This window comes from Arachis hypogaea, chromosome 3 (assembly GCF_003086295.3).
Source record: "Arachis hypogaea cultivar Tifrunner chromosome 3, arahy.Tifrunner.gnm2.J5K5, whole genome shotgun sequence".
Taxonomy (NCBI): domain Eukaryota; kingdom Viridiplantae; phylum Streptophyta; class Magnoliopsida; order Fabales; family Fabaceae; genus Arachis; species Arachis hypogaea.
Genome location: NC_092038.1, coordinates 114,025,914 through 114,038,786, shown reverse-complemented (window position 1 = coordinate 114,038,786; position 12,873 = coordinate 114,025,914).

The window sequence follows — 12,873 nt, the reverse complement described above, 5'->3', positions numbered from 1 at the left end:
ATACAACAACTGAAAAGGTGACTTTCCAATAGGAGTTTTGAAGGCTGTCCTATATGCCCAGAGTACATCTTCTAGTTTTCTGGCCCAATCCTTTTTTGTACTCCCTACTGTTTTCTCTAAAATCTTCTTCAACTCCCTATTTGCAAGCTCTGCTTGGCCATTGGTCTATGGATGGTATGGTGTAGCTACTTTATGCATCACCCCATATTTGTGAAGTAGTTTCTCCATTCTTTTGTTACAAAAATGACTACCACCATCACTGACAAGACCCTTAGGCACTCCATATCTAGTAAAAATGTGCTTCTTAAGGAATTGAAGGACAATTTATGCTTCACATGTGGTTGTTGCTATGGCTTCTACCCACTTCGAGATATATTCTACTACCACAAGTATGTATTTGAAAGAATATGAGGATGGGAAGGGGCCCATAAAATCTATTCCCCACAGATCAAAGAGTTCTACTTCTAAGATATAGTTTTGAGGCATCTCATTCCTTCTTGTCAATCCTGCAGTTCTTTGGCACTCATTGCATTGATGAACAAACTCTCTAGCATCCTTGAAGATGGTTGGCTAATAAAATCTACTTTGAAGTACTTTGGCTGCTGTTCTTTCTGGTCCAAAGTGTCCTCCAAAAGCTGAACCATGACAATACCATAGTATGTCCCTCATTTCACTCTCAGGAACTGGTGCACGAAATTGTGATCTCAATGGTGCCAACAACTTGGTATGCACAATTGTAATCTCAACTCTTTTTCACAACTTCGCATAACTAACCAGCAAGTTCACTAGGTCATCCAAGTAATAAACCTTACGTGAGTAAGGGTCGATCCCACGGAGATTGTCGGCTTGAAGCAAGCTATGGTCATCTTGTAAATCTCAGTCAGGCAGATTCAAATGGTCATGGAGTTTTAATAATTTAAAAGATAAATAAGCATAAAATAAAGATAGAGATACTTATGTAATTCATTGGTGGGACTTTAAGATAAGCGTTTGGAGATGCATTATTCCTTCTGAATCTCTGCTTTCCTACTGCCTTCATCCAATCCTTCATACTCCTTTCTATGGCAAGCTGTATGTTGGGTGTCACCGTTGTCAATGGCTACTTTCCGTCCTCTCAGTGAAAATGGTCCTCTACGGTTTATGTACGGCTAGTCAACTGTCGGATTGCTCGTCTCGGATGAAATACCATGCAAAGATATCGTATGGCTAATCAGCTGTTGGTTCTTGATTGTGTAGGAATAGGATTTACTATCCTTTTGCATCTGTCACTATGCCCTACAGTCGCGAGTTTGAAGCTCGTCACAGTCATCCCATCCCAGATCCTACTCGGAATACCACAGACAAGGTTTAGACTTTCCGGATCTCAAGAATGCTGCCAATAGATTCTAGCCTATACTACGAAGACTCTGATCTCACGAAATGGAAGGCTCTGTTGTCAGGAGAGGCAACCATGCATTGTGGACCAAGAATCCAAGAGATACACACTCTAGCTTTCGCAGGTAGATCGGAAGTGTTTGTCAGGCACGCGTTCATAAGTGAGAATGGTGATGAGTGTCACGGATCATCACATTCATCAAGTTGAAGTGAGAATGAATATCTTAGAATAAGAATAAACATGAATTGAATAGAAGAACAATAGTACTTTGCATTAATACTCGAGGAACAGCAGAGCTCCACACCTTAATCTATGGTGTGTTGAAACTCCACCGATGAAAATACATATGTGAAAATAAGGTAGGCATGGCCGTGAGGCCAGCCCCCCAATTTCTAAGGACTAACAATAATCAAAGATGTTCCAAAAGCTCGTCTAAAAGATCCTAATACAATAGTAAAAAGTTCTATTTATACTAAACTAGTTACTAGGGTTTACAGAAATAAGTAAATGATGTAGAAATCCACTTCGGGGCCCACTTAGTGTGTGCTTGGGCTGAGCAATGAAGCTTTCACGTGTAGAGGTCTTCCTTGGAGTTCTATGCTAGTTTGTAACTTGTTTCTGGCGTTTGACTCTAGCTTGTAACTTATTTCTGGCGTTTAACGCCAAAATAGGGCAGAAAGCTGGCGTTGAACGCCAGTTTGCATCATCTAAACTCGGGCAAAGTATGGACTATTATATATTGCTGGAAAGCCCTAGATGTCTACTTTCCAACGCAATTGAAGGGAGGTCAGAATCCAACAGCATCAGTAGTCCTTTTTCAGCCTCTGAATCAGATTTTTGCTTAGGTCCCTCAATTTTAGCCAAAAAATACCTGAAATCACAGAAAAACACACAAACTCATAGTAAAGTCCAGAAATGTGAATTTTGCTTAAAAACTAATAAAAATATACTAAAAAGTGAATAAAACATACAAAAAACTATATAAAAACAATGCCAAAAAGCGTATAAATTATCCGCTCATCACAACACCAAACTTAAATTGTTGCTTGTCCCCAAGCAACTGAAAATCAAATAGGATAAAAAGAAGAGAACGTACAATGAATCTCACAATATCAATGAAACTTAGTCCCAATTTGATGAGCGAGGCTAGTAGCTTTTTGCTTTTGAACAGTTTTGGCATCTCACTTTATCCTTTGAAATTCAGAATGATTGGCATCTATAGGAACTCAGAATTTTAGATAGTGTTATTGATTCTCCTAGTTCAGTATGTTGATTCTTGAACACAACTACTTTATGAGTCTTGGCCGTGGCCCTAAGCACTTTGTTTTCCAGTATTACCACCGGATACATAAATGCCACAGACACATAACTGGGTGAACCTTTTCAGATTGTGACTCAGCTTTGCTAAAGTCCCCAGTTAGAGGTGTCCAGAGTTCTTAAGCACACTCTTTTGCTTTGGATCACGACTTTAACCACTCAGTCTCAATATTTTCACTTGGACCTTCATGACACAAGCACATGGTTAGGGACAGCTTGATTTAGCCGCTTAGGCTTGGATTTTATTTCCTTGGGTCCTCCTATCCACTGATGCTCAAAGCCTTGGATCCTTTTTACCCTTGCCTTTTGGTTTAAAGGGCTATTGGCTTTTTCTTATTGCTTTTTCTTTTTTCTTTCTTTTTCTTTTTGATTTTTTGCCACTTTTTTTCTCAAGCTTTCTTATTCACTGCTTTTTCTTGCTTCAAGAATCAATTTCATGATTTTTTAGATTATCAATAACATTTCTCTTTGTTCATCATTCTTTCAAGCCAACAATTTTAACATTCATAAACTTCACTATCAAAAGTATACATTGTTCAAGCATTCATTCAGAAAACAAAAAGTATTGCCACCACATCAAAATAATTAAACTAATTTCAAGATAAAATTTGAAATCCAAGTACTTCTTGTTCTTTTGTAATTAAGCATATTTTTCATTTAAGAGAGGTGAAGGATTCATGGAGTTATTCATAGCTTTAAGACATAAACACTAGACACTAATGATCATGTAATGGAGACACAAACATAGATAGACTATAAAGCATAAAAATTGAAAACAGAAAAATAAATAGACAAGGAGATTAAGGAATGAGTCCACCTTAGTGAGGGTGGAGTCTTCCTCTTGAAGAACTAATGGTGCTCTTGAGCTCCTCTATGTCTCTTCCTTGCCTTTGTTGCTCCTCCCTCATAGCTCTTTGATCTTCTCTAATCTCATGGAGAATGATAGAGTACTCTTGGTGCTCCACCCTTAGTTGGTCCATGTTGTAACTCAAGCCTTCCAAAGAGGTGTTGAGTTGCTCCCAATAGTTGTGTGGAGGAAATTGCATCCCTTGAGGCATCTCAGGGATTTCTTGATGAGGATCCTCCTCATGCTCTTGTTGAGGTCCATGAGTGGGCTCTCTTATTTGCTCCATCCTCTTCTTAGTGATGGGCTTGTCCTCTTCAATGGGGATGTCTCCTTCTATGTCAATCCCAGCAAAATTGCATAGATGACAAATGAGATGAGGAAAGGCTAACCTTGCCAAGGTAGATGACTTGTCAGCCACCTTGTAGAGTTCTAGAGGTATGATCTCATTAACTTCCACTTCCTCCCCAATCATGATACTATGGATCATGATGGCCAGATCCACAGTCACTTCAGATCGATTGCTAGTAGGAATGATGGAGCGTTGGATGAACTCCAAACATCCTCTAGCCACAGGATTAAGGTCCGGTCTTCTCAATTAAACTGGATTGCCTCTTGAGTCTCTTTTCCATTGAGCTCTTTCCACACATATGTCCATAAGGACTTGGTCCAACCTATGATCAAAGATGACCCTTCTAGTGTAGGGGCGTGCATTTTCTTACATCATTGGTAAGTGGAATGCCAACCTTACATTTTCCAGACTGAAATCTAAGTATTTCTCCCGAATCATTGTAAGCCAATTCTTTGGATTCAGGTTCATACTTTGATCATGGTTCCTAGTGATCCATGCATTTGCATAGAACTCTTGAACCATTAAGATCTCGACTTGTTGAATGGGGTTGGTAAGAACTTCCTAACCTCTTCTTCGGATTTTATGTCAGATCTCCGGATACTCATTTTTCTTGAGCATGAAAGGGACCTCAGGGATCACCTTCTTCTTGGCCACAACTTCATAGAAGTGGTCTTAATGGACCTTTGAAATGAATCTCTCCATCTCCCTGACTCAGAGGTGGAAGATTTTGTCTTCCCTTTCCTCTTTCTAGAGGTTTCTCCGGCCTAAGGTGCCATAAATGGTTATGGAAAAACAAAAAGCAATGCTTTTACCACACCAAACTTAAAATATTTTCTCGTCCTCGAGCAAAAGAAGAAAGAAAGAAGGGGAAGAATAAGAAAATAGAGGAGATGGAGGGAGATAGGTGGTTCGGCCAAGAGGGGGAAAGGTGTTTGTGTTGTGTGAATATGAAAGAGTAGTGAGGGGTTTATATAGGGGTGAGGGGAGGGTTAGGATTCGGTCATTAGGGTTGGGTTTGGGAGAGAAAAGTGTTTGAATTTGAAAGTAAGGTAGTTGGGGTTTTTGGGGAAGAGATATAAAGGTGATTGGTGAAGAGATGATTGGGAATAGTGAATGAGTTGATTGGTGAGGGATATTTGGGGAAGAGTGTTGTGGGAGGGTAGGTGGGGATCCTGTGGGATCCACAGATCCTGAGGGGTCAAGGATTTGTCATCCTTTCTCCTATTAGGTGTGTAAACGCCCTTACAGTGCAATCCTGGCGTTTAACGCTAGATTGCTACTTGTTTCAAGCGTTAAACACCAGCTTTTATTCCTTTCCTGGCATTAAACGCCAGGCTGCAACCTATTTCTGGCGTTTAACACTAGATTGTTGCTTCTTTCTGGCGTTTAACACCCAGAATGGTGCTAGATTGGGCGTTAAACGCCCATTCTGCTACCTTTACTAGCGTTTTCTTTAGGTGAATAGATCCACCTGCAGAATGGTCCAGTGACATCTTAGACAATTCAGACAGACCGTCATAAAATATATCCAGGATGGTCCATTCTGAAAACATGTCAGAAGGACACTTTCTGGTCAATTGCTTGTATCTTTTCCAAGCTTCATAGAGGGATTTACCTTCTTTCTGTCTAAAGGTTTGAACATCCACTCTAAGCTTGCTCAGCTTTTGAGGAAGAAAGAACTTAGCTAAGAAAGCCGTGACCAGCTTATCCCAAGAGTTCAGGCTATCTCTAGGTTGAGAGTCCAACCATGTTCTAGCTCTGTCTCTTATAGCAAAAGGGAAAAGCATAAGCTTATAGACCTCAGGATCAACTCTGTTAGTCTTAACTGTATCACAGATTTGCAAGAATTCAATTAAGAACTGAAAAGGATCTTCTGATGGAAGTCTATGAAACTTGCAATTCTGTTGCATCAGAGAAACTAATTGAGGCTTTAGCTCAAAATTGTTTGCTCCAATGGCAGGGATTGAGATGCTTCTTCCATGGAAATTGGAATTTGGTACAGTAAAGTCACCAAGCATCTTCCTTGCACCTCCACCATTGTTATTGGGTTCGGCCATCTCTACTTCTTTTTCAAAAAATTCAGTAAAGTCCTCTTCAGAGTGCTGTGTTTTAGCTTCTCTTAGCTTCCTCTTCAGAGTCCTTTCAGGTTCCGGATCTGCTTCAACAAGAATGTCCTTGTCCTTGCTCCTGCTCATATGAAAAAGAAGAGAACAGAAAAGAAAAGGAATCTTCTATGTCACAGTATAGAGATTCCTTTATGAGAGTATAAGAGAAGAATAGGAGAAGGAGAAGAGAAGAATTTGAACACAGAGAGGAAGAGAAGGTTCGAATTATAAGAAGAAGAGAAGAGTGTTAGTGATTAAATAAATAAATAGAAGAAGATGAGAGAGAGTTTTCGAAAATAATTAAAAGGAAAAGGAAAATATTTTTGTTTTTATTTTTAAAATTTAGTTAGAATTCGAAAATTAGGAGAAGAAATAAAATTAAAATTTAAATTTAAAACAATTAGTTAATTAAAAGAATTTTGATAAAGAGTGAGGCGTTTTCGAAAATTAGAGAGAGGAAACTAGTTAGGTAGTTTTTAAAAAAGGTAAGAAATAGTAAAACAAACAAAAAGTCAATTAGTTAGTTGAAAAATATTTGAGAATCAATTTTGAAAAGATAAGAAGTTAGAAAAGATTTTGAGATTGATTTTGAAAAAGATATGATTTGAAAAAGATATGATTAAAGAGATATGATTGAAAAGATATGATTGAAAAGATATTTTGAAAAAGATTTGAAAAGGAAATTAAAAAGATTTTATTTTTAAAATTAAAATTGATTACTTGACTAACAAGAAACTAAAAGATATGATTCTAGAATTTAAAGATTGAACCTTTCTTAACAAGAAAGTAACAAACTTCAAATTTTTGAATCAATCACATTAATTGTTAGTAAAGTTTTCGAAAATTTGAAATGAAATTAAGAAAAAGATTTTGAAAAACAATTTTTAAAATTTTCGAAAAACAAAGGAAAAAAATAAAAAAAGATTTGATTTTTGAAAAAGATTTGAAAAGATAAGATTTTTAAAATTGAAATCTTGACTTGACTAACAAGAAACAACTTATTTTAAAAATTTTTGACTAAGTCAACCCAGAGATTTCAAAATTTATGAGTAAAATAAGGAAAAGATATTTTTTTATTTTTTTGAATTTAATGAGCAAAGAGAAAAACTACAAAATGACTCAAAACATGAAAAATTAAGATCAAAACCAATGATGCATGCAATAACACTATAAATGTCAAGATGAACACCAAGAACACTTTGAAGATCCTGATGAACATCAAGAACTTATTTTTGAAAAATTTTCAAGAAAAGAAAAACATGCAAGACACCGAACTTAGAGATTTTTCATGTTTAGACACTATGAATGCAAAAATACATATGAAAAATAACAAAAGACATAAAACAAGAAAATATAAAGATCAAACAAGAAGACTTACCAAGAACAACTTGAAGATCATGAAGAACATATGCATGAATTTTCGAAAAATGCACAAATTTTAAAAACATGCAATTGACACCAAACTTAAAAATTGACACTAGACTCAAACAAGAAACACAAAATTTTTGGTTTTTATGATTTTATAAATTTTTTTATTTTTTGAAAATTATTTTTAGAAAAGAGAAAAAGAAGAAAAATTTTGAAAGATTGTTGAAAAATTTTTTAAAATAAAATAATGGTTAAAACAAGAAGAAAATTACCTAATCTGAGCAGCAAGATGAACCGTCAGTTGTCCAAACTCGAACAATCCCCGGCAACAGCGCCAAAAACTTGGTGCACAAAATTGTGATCTCAATGGCACCAACAACTTAGTACGCACAGTTGTAATCTCAACTCTTTTTCACAACTATGCACAACTAACCAGCAAGTGCACTCGGTCGTCCAAGTAATAAACCTTACGTGAGTAAGGGTCGATCCCACGGAGATTGTCGGCTTGAAACAAGCTATGGTCATCTTGTAAATCTCAGTCAGGCGGATTCAAATGGTAATGGAGTTTTAATAGTTTAAAAGATAAATAAGCATAAAATAAAGATAGAGATACTTATGTAATTCATTGGTGGGACTTTCAGATAAGCGTATGGAGATGCGTTGTTCCTTCTGAATCTCTGCTTTCCTACTGCCTTCATCCAATCCTTCATACTCCTTTCTATGGCAAGCTGTATGTTGGGTGTCACCGTTGTCAATGGCTACTTCCCGTCCTCTCAGTGAAAATGGTCCTCTACGATTTCTGTACGGCTAGTCAATTGTCGGATTGCTCGTCTCGGATGAAAAATACCATGCACAGATATCGTATGGCTAATTAGCTGTTGGTTCTCGATCGCGTAGGAATAGGATTTACTATCCTTTTGTGTTTGTCACTACGCCATACAGTCATGAGTTTGAAACTCATCACAGTCATCCCATCCCAGATCCTACTCGGAATACCACAGACATGGCTTAGACTTTCCGGATCTCAAGAATGCTACCAATGGATTCTAGCCTATACCACAAAGACTCTGATCTCACAGAATGGAAGGCTCTGTTGTCAGGAGAGGCAACCATGCGTCGTGGACCAGGAATCCAAGAGATACACACTCTAGCTTTCGCAGGTAGAACGGAAGTGTTTGTCAGGCACGCGTTCATAAGTAAGAATGGTCATGAGTGTCACGGATCATCACATTCATCAGGTTGAAGTGAGAATGAATATCTTAGAATAAGAATAAGCATGAATTGAATAGAAGAACAATAGTACTTTGCATTAATACTCAAGGAACAGCAGAGCTCCACACGTTAATCTATGGTGTGTAGAAACTCCACCATTGAAAATACATAAGTGAAAATAAGGTAGACATGGCCATGAGGCCAGCCCCCCAATGTCTAAGGACTAACAATAATCAAAGATGTTCCAAAAGCTCGTCAAAAAGATCCTAATACAATAGTAAAAAGTTCTATTTATACTAAACTATTTACTAGGGTTTACAGAAATAAGTAAATGATGCAGAAATCTACTTCCAGGCCCACTTGGTGTATGCTTGGGCTGAGCATTGAAGCTTTCACGTGTAGATGTCTTCCTTGGAGTTAATGCCAGTTTGTAACTTGTTTCTGGCGTTTGACTCTAGCTTGCAACTTGTTTCTGGCGTTTAACGCCAGAATATGGCAGAAAGCTGGCGTTGAATGCCAGTTTGCATCGTCTAAACTCGAGCAAAGTATGGACTATTATATATTTCTGGAAAGCCTTGGATGTCTACTTTCCAACGCAATTGAGAGCGCGCCATTTAGTTTTTTATAGCTCCAAATATTTTATTTCGAGTGCAGGGAGGTCAGAATCCAACAGCATCCACAGTCCTTTTTCAGCCTCTGAATTAGATTTTTGCTCAGGTCCCTCAATTTCAGCCAGAAAATACCTGAAATCATAGAAAAATACACAAACTCATAGTAAAGTCTAGAAATGTAAATTTTGCCTAAAACTAATAAAAATATACTAAAAAGTGAATAAAACATACTAAAAACTATATAAAAACAATGCCAAAAAGCGTATAAATTATCCGCTCATTAGGAACACATTTCCTAATCATTCCATCTGGACACCTCTTGAATAAGAATAGTTCATCCCATAGGAACTTCTTGGCTTCATTGTGCAGCTTCTTCACTTGTTGCTTGGTGAATTCTTGAGGGATCTTCCTTCCAACCTTATAGTTTGCAATGTCTGCAAACCATGGAGCTTGTTGGATTTGTAGGAGGTGTTCATCTGGAAAGCTTTCATTCACTAAGTGTGGAGCTTGATTAGCTTCTTGTGATATTCTTGACAAATGGTCTGCTACTTGGTTTTCATTCCCTTTCCTATCTCTCACTTTAATATCAAACTCTTGTAGTAGCAGCACCCACCTAATAAGTCTTGGCTTTGAATCCTATTTAGACATTAGATACTTGAGAGCAGCATGATCAGTATACACTATAATCTTTGAACCAATCAAGTATTGTCTAAATTTATTAAATGCATATATAATTGCCAAAAGCTCTTTCTCAGTGGTGGTATAATTTTTCTGTGCTTCATTTAACACCTTGCTAGCATAATATATAACATGGTGCAGTTTGTCTTTCTTTTGCCCCAATACAGCACCAATTACAAAGTCACTTGCATCACACATAAGTTCAAAAGGTAATTCCCAATCAGGGGGTGTGATAATTGGTGCTGTAATGAGTTTTCTCTTTAAAGTTTCAAAGGCATGCTTGCAATTGTCATCAAAGATGAAAGGACTATCAATCATTAGCAAATTGCTCAATGGTTTTGCTATTTTTGAAAAATTTTTGATGAACCTCCTGTAAAAGCCAGCATGCCCAAGAAAACTCCTTACTGCTTTCACATTAACAGGTATAGGAAGCTTTTCAATGATTTCTATTTTAGCTTTGTCAACTTCTATACCTTTGCTTGAAACTTTATGCCTAAGAACTATCCCTTCAGGAACTATGAAATGGCATTTCTCCCAATTCAATACCAGGTTAGTTTCTTGGCATCTTTTCAAAATAAGAGTTAAATGATGCAAGCAAGTGTTAATGAATTGCCAAAGACAGAAAAATCATCCATCAAGACTTCTAAAAATTTTTCCACCATGTCAAAGAATATAGAAAGCATACACCTTTGAAAAGTTGCAGGGGCATTACACAGACCAAAGGGCATCCTTCTGTAAGCAAAAACTCCAAATGGATAGGTGAAGGAAGTCTTTTCTTGATCCTTGGGATCCACCACTATTTGATTGTACCCAGAGTACCCATCCAGGAAGCAATAATAGGCATGGCCAGCCAATCTTTCCAGCATCTGGTCGATGAATGGGAGAGGAAAATGATCTTTCCTTGTAGCATCATTCAGTCTTCTATAATCTATGCACATCCTCCACCCAGTCACTGTCCTGGTAGGAATCAACTTATTCTTCTTATTGGAGATGACTGTCATTCCTCCCTTCTTTGGTACAACTTGAACCGGACTGACCCATGAGCTGTCAGGGATTGGAAAGATTATCCCAGCATTCCATAGCTTCATCACTTCTTTCTGAACCACCTCCTTCATGGTTAGGTTAAGTCTTCTTTGGGGTTGAACTATAGGCTTTGAATCTTCCTCCAATAGAATTTTATGCATACAAATGGCAGGGCTGATGCCTTTGATATCATCAATTGTCCAACCCAAGGCTGTCTTGTGAGCTTTTAACACTTCAATCAGCTTTATTTCTTCTTCCATGTTCAATGAGGAGTTTCTGATCACTGGCAGGGCCTCTGTTTCTCTAAGAAACACGTATTTGAGATGAGGGGGAAGAAGCTTTAACTCTTGTTTTGGCTTCTCCTCTTCCTTGCCTTCAATGGAGATCTCTACCACTTCCTCTTCTATGAACTCTTGTTCCACCTCTATTTCCTCTTCTTATTCCTCCTGGTTGTCATCTTCCAGTAGCTCCTCCTCCATTTCTTCTATCATCTCCACTCTCATATGCCCCTCCTTCTCTAGAGGGTATTGCATGGCCTTGAAGACATTGATGATCATCTTTTCATCATGCACCCTGAGTGTCATCTCCCCTTTCTCCACATCAATGATGGCTCTTGCTGTTGCTAAGAAAGGCCGTCCCAATATAATCGAACTGTGTCCCTCTTCTTCCATGTCCAGGATAACAAAGTCAGTAGGGAAAATGAACTCTCCAATCTTCACTAATAAATTTTCCACAACCCCATTTGCTATCTTGAGTGATCTGTCAGCCATTTGGAGTGACATTCTGGTAGGCTTGACTTTCTCTATTGCAAGCTTTTTCATTAATGAGAGGGGCATCAAATTGATACTAGCTCCTAAGTCATAGAGAGCTTTATCCAATGTTCTGTTGCCTATAGTGCAGGATAGGATGAAGCTTCCTGGATCTTTGAGCTTTGGAGGAAGGCCTCTTTGGATGACAACGCTGCATTCTTGTGTTAGAATTAACGTCTCCTTCTCATTCCAACTCCTTTTCTTGTTGATGAACTCTTTGAGGAATTTAGCATATAGAGGCATTTGTTCTAGAGCTTCAGCAAGTGAAATATTAATCTTTAGCTTCTTGAATACCTCTAAGAACTTAGGGAATTGTTGGTTTTTGATCTCCTTGTTAAACCTTTGAGGGTATGGAATAGCGGGAGTGTATGTCTTCACCATTGTCCTCTGTTCTTGTGATGGCTCCTCCATGATTTGCTTCCCCTTCTTTGAAGCTTGAGGTTCCACTTTCTCCTTGAGCTTCTCTTGGTTCTTTTCTTCAATTGTCACTTGCTCTTTACTGCTGGTCTTGTCATCTTTTGTTGGCTTCTTGGTGGCTTCTTTGTCATTCACCAAAGTTCTTCCACTCCTCAATTGGATAGCCTTGCATTCTTCTTTAGGATTAGGAATGGTATCACTTGGGAGTGAACTGGTTGGTCTTTCAATTACTGCTTGCTTGGACAGTTGTCCAATCTGCCTTTCTAAGTTTCTCATTGAGGCTTCATAGTTCATGTTGGTTATCTCTTGATGCTTCATCATCTTTTCCATCAGTATCTCCAAGTTGGGGATCCTTTGAGACTTTGGGGTGGTTGTAGTTGGTTGTAAGATGTGGTTGAGGGTGGATGATAGTTATTTTAGTTAGTGGATGAATTGTTGGGTGGATAGTGGTTGGTTGAGGTTGGTTATTTTGTGATTTTCTGTACTGGTTTTGGTTAGTGTTTTGATGGTTTTGGTGGTTTGTGTTTCTGGAGTTATTTTGGTTTGAGTTTCTTTGCCATGGTTGCTGGTTTTGACTGTCTCCCCATCTCAGGTTTGGGTGGTTTCTCCAGGAAGGATTGTAGGTATCTCCATGAAAGTCATTTGATCCAAAACCTTGGTTGTGCACATATTGAACTTGTTCCTGCTGCTGATCTTCTTGGTTTTCTTCATTTTGCACCCATGTGGGTGATGGTTGACTTGTATTTACTACTGCAACTTGGA